This window comes from Petaurus breviceps, unplaced genomic scaffold (genome assembly GCF_028583685.1).
Source record: "Petaurus breviceps papuanus isolate PSGF00001 unplaced genomic scaffold, PetGlider_PUasm1.0 90416, whole genome shotgun sequence".
Lineage (NCBI taxonomy): Eukaryota > Metazoa > Chordata > Mammalia > Diprotodontia > Petauridae > Petaurus > Petaurus breviceps.
In genome coordinates this window covers 2,063,161-2,068,056 of record NW_027187244.1, presented here as the reverse complement: position 1 = coordinate 2,068,056, position 4,896 = coordinate 2,063,161, and the positions used below count along the sequence as shown (strand labels likewise).

General features: G+C 35.5%; 1 pseudogene; it reads right to left on the bottom strand.

The window, feature by feature from the left end:
- Positions 1–467: 467 nt before the first annotated feature.
- LOC138177442 (armadillo repeat-containing protein 1-like) lies at positions 468–1,183 on the bottom strand (annotated as a pseudogene).
- Positions 1,184–4,896: the final 3,713 nt, after the last annotated feature.

Below are 4,896 nucleotides of genomic sequence, written 5' to 3'. Positions count from 1 at the left end.
GCAAGGAACCATCCTCCCCCACTACACCTCCCCTCCAAAAAAAAGGTAATGATTCAGGTACAACTTGGAATTAAAATAATTATCCTGAAAACAAAGTCCTGAAAATTGAGAAGAGAATTTGCTAATCACATGTTGCAGGTGAAATAAAATTTAAAGCTGCACATGCACAAAAGTTTGATTTTAATAGTGGACCCACACATGGATATTTTTTTAAATGAGGCAACAAAACATATGAAAACAAAAGCAATAAATACCCTCCACAAATAAATCATTTCCATCTGAGGTATCTGTCCCTTTTAACCACCTGGCAGGTTAAACATCCCAAAAACGTAAAATGCAGCATACGTAGTTATTTAATCTAAAAACTTTTCCTGGTAACTTATTGCAATTTGAACTTGATAGTTCACCACACCGATGGAAAACTGTCCCCTTGTTGGTTCACATAGCCCTTGAGCCTCAAATTTAAGTCACCAATAAAAGTAATGGGATAAAAAGTTTGGAGCTATTCTCAACCAGCTGGCTCCACCTTCTGAGACTGACCCAGCTCAAGATCCTCTTTTATCTTATTCCTTTATAGGACTCTTATCCTCAGGCAGATAGTCAGGTAGGTCTATATTCTATTGTACTTCTACAGGAATATCTTGGGATGGGACCAGCATTTCTTCTCCTGTTTTACTTTTCACAACTTGCTGGGCTTTCATAACTTTGGTTGATGTCACTGCTGTTGCCAAAGCCTCTACTTTCAAATCTGAATGTATTCGAACAACACATCCCTGAATAGCCATTTGAAATATAAAACTAATAATTCCTTTAATTTTCAAAAAAATTAATTCTTCACAAAGATTTCTCCAAGAAGAATCATCAAGGCCATCATCTATATACAAAAACGTTGTTTTGGCACACTTGTTTGTAGTCCCAAGAAAAAAATGATTTTTCCTTCCAGGTGAGTTCATTTCATTGACACTGCCAGTATTTACCATGTTGGATGACTGAAGGATATCATAGATTTCAGAAGCTAGTTTAGTCTCTCCTTGAGTCTTTTGTATTACATTTTGCAAGCTCAACATCCTACCCTGTTCATCTTTCATATTTTCAGTTATTCCAGCATTCTGCCAAGTAGTGCAGAGTTAGTAAAACTAGAGGATTGAGGCGGTCCATAAACAAAATAAGGTCTGGCAGACATCCTTGATCTTGGACATTTAGCAGTTCTGCTGCAGGATCCCGAAGTAGGTTAAATACTGATAGTGCATCGGGATGATCATTCATGGTGGCAGAGCTCATCATCTATGCCAAATGAAAAAAATAGTCTTTTAAAAATTTTTTTAAATTCGACCCTCCAAGGATAACCATGCATCCAAGGTCCCATAGCATTGTAAAGCCAAAGGGTCAAGAGAGGTCCGAGGAGGCCTTCAGAGCCTCTGTTTTTTGTCCCTGTTGTGGCTGCTGGAAGAGACCCACCCATCCTTTCCCCTTCCTCTTCCCCAAGAGAAGAAGACGGTTTTAGAGAGCTAAGGGCTGAGGAGAAGGGCCAAGATTGATATTCTAAGAAAAGCAGTTTATATCTCAGTTTCCTAAAGAAATGAACAGAGGATTTGATTCAAGAAAAATAATATTAAAAACTGATAAATCTCTCTTTTAATAATATATTACCTTTGGTAACATTATAAACCATTATATCAAATAAAGTACACAGTAAATTATTATGCTATCATTTTAAAATTCAGCACTAGTAGGGCTTAGAGTGAAGCATCTTGATCTATTCAGAATTGAGTGACTGAATTACAAGACATTTAACAGAAACAGAACTGGCAGAAGAATCTTCAGATGGATTTCATGTATAAGGCTAAATTAATAAAAAGAAGAAAATAATGATCTCCCAATCTCTAAATGTTCAGATGTTATCCCCTGGAGTTCTATATGTCATTTCTTATCTGAGTTCTAAAGAAGGTACTGATTCCTTCCCTGATATTCTTTTATCACCATCCTTATGCTGTTTGTTTTTCTGTCCATATTCAGTGACTGCTTCATTTGAGTTCACTGGAAATTCATGGTCTCCCTTAAGGAGCTGTAAGTTTAAGCACCATGAGACTGTGATTTCTGTTCCTTGACCCATCATAATCAGTGAGCTAAAAACAAGGGCCCTATGATGATTATAATAGTGCTTTGAGTTTATGATCCCAAAACCATGAGAAGTAATTGATGCTAATTCTGTAAAGGACTTTCTTTGTTCATCCTTTACTTATCTCTGTTAGGCAAACCTTTCAAATGTGAGAACCAAATGTCACACTATATTGAATCCATTGAGCGGAGGAGAAAATACTATTCAATACAAGTGATTGTCTTTAGCCATATTCTTCTCATGAGAATGAGGTTCTAGTCAAGGATGATTAAAATTGATAGTTTGGTGTTATGTGTTCCAGATCTGACACTATGTTGTATGGACTCTAGCAGTAGTTTCCTATATTCTGAGGTCTCTCATAATCTCCAACATCATATGTTGAAAGTCCCTTTCAGTTCTAACATTCTGTGTTCTAAGGTCTCTTCCACTTAGGAGATGCTTTGATTCTATAAAATTGTCCCTCCTTTTTTGTGTGTTTTAGATACTTTCATATTTAAGATACTTGTATATTTGCCTTATAATTCCTCAACTGTAAATTGCTGATGGGTAGGGACTACCGTTCTTCTTCATTTCCCCCTGACTGCCTAGATTTATGTGTTACAATAGAATAACTACTTATTAAATGTCAGCTGAATTAATAAATTAATTAATGTATTTAGAAAAAATAGGCACATTAGATTTATGAATAAACATAGTATATATAGTATTGCTGACCTGGTGGAATGAGCAAAGTAATTATACAATCTTTACGTATTATATGATCAAAAGTGAAACCCACATACAGCTCCACAGCTGGTTAATTATAAGGGAATTTGGTTACTGCTGGCAGGGTATAAAGAAGTTATTTAATACAAAAATTTAATTTTGTCAATGAAAAACTGAGGCCCAGGGAGGTCAAGTGTCTTTCCCAGGATTACACAGGTAGCAAGTAAAAGAGCAGAGATTTGACTGCCCATTTCTCCTAACTCCTAATTCTGCCTTATTTCCTAGCATACTACAGATAGCAAATTGACAATGATAGCAAGGATGGGCACTGATGTAACCACTGCTTCTTCCCTCTCTATGATCATTGGGTGAATTCATTTCCCACCCTGTTCAGTTTTCATCTGCACATCCACTCCTTTTTAACAATTTCATCACTTACACTGTCATCCTATCACAGATTTTTTCAAACCTAAAAATGTAGATAAAGCTGCAAGACACTTTAAAAACTATTTAATGTAACTTCGGGTTTTTTTTTTCAGATGAATGAGCTGTTAAAATCCTTACAAATAATTTTGCCTTAAGGTGTTATCCATGGACTTCAGTTTAGAAACAAACAAAACAAAAAAAAAACCGCTTACATATAAGAGGCACAACGCTTTAGTTGCATTGAGACTTATACTGATACAGAATCATACTTATGTAATGATGGAGTAGGAAGATACCATAAGCTTCATTTGATGCAATTCCCTCCCTTTACAAGTTAGGAAACTGATTTTGTAAATTAAATCACTTACATTCAAAGTTGCATCAGGCATGACTGGCTTCAGTTCCTCATTCACTTTATTCCTTTGACAAATATGTTATGTATATGAGATGTGCCAGATGTTGTGTTAGATTCTAGGGGTGTATATGAAGAAGAATAAGACGGAGTACCTCCATTCTGTTGTTTCCCAGGCTTATTAGTTGTAGACTTCTCTTCTTTATAGTAGATATTCAGATGATTATAGATCAAGAGTTAGAAGGGACCTCAAAGACTAATTATATTCTCTAACACTATTCTTTCACAGTTGAGGAAACTGGGGTCATGGGAGACTAATTGACTTAAGTAGTGACAAAGGAAGATTTTGAAAACAAGTCCTCTGACTGGAGAGTCAGTGAGCATCCCCCTGCATGCTGTTGATTTTGCTGCTAAATATATCCTGAAGATTCATCAACCTTGCTACAAAATTTTTTGTTAGAATATTTGCCAGTATTTCCTAGGTCTCTTCTGACAGTATCCTTTTTGCTCACTTAGCACTCCAGATTTAGGTAGTAGTAATGATCTTTTTTTTTTTATAATTTCAAGAGCATGCTTCGTGCCTAAGAAAGATATCAGCTTTTGGAATAATGTATTATTTTTCTAGAGCCAAGGTTTTATTTTACCACTTTTTCAGGAATGACTAACAACATTAGTTTTGCTTTTTTGTTATAACATTGATAGTTTTCCTTGTTTGGTACGTAAGTTTTGGCCATATATTTACAGATATCTGAAGTCATTCATGTTATCTCTGATTCTTTTATTGGGTTTTTGATTCTTGTCCATTATTGGGCATTTTAATAGTATTTTTCTTTTTATTATCCTTACTTCCTTTGGCATCTGCATAGGTAGTGTCATCTCTCCTCTCTCTCTCTCTCTCTCTCTCTCTCTCTCTCTCTCTCTCTCTCTCTCTCTCTCTCTCTCTCTCTCTCTCCCCTCCCTCCCTCTCTCACTTCTTATGTAGAAATTTAGATTAGATCAGCAAAATGCCAGAAAAATGTTTTCATTATTCCTCACTGAGTACACTCCATACTTGGTCCAGAACTGGACATTTCTATATTTTATGGCATGCATTAAACTTCAAAAATTTGTTTATATAATCATAGGATTATAGAGTTAGAATTAGAAGGCATCATAGAAGTTATGTTCTCCAACTGGAACATTTTTTATTATTTTACAGATATTGAAACTGGAGGACAGATGTTTTCAGACACCATATTCTATACCAACTATTTTCTCCAAACATGGCTTTTGCTTCAAAAGTTATCTGAGATTT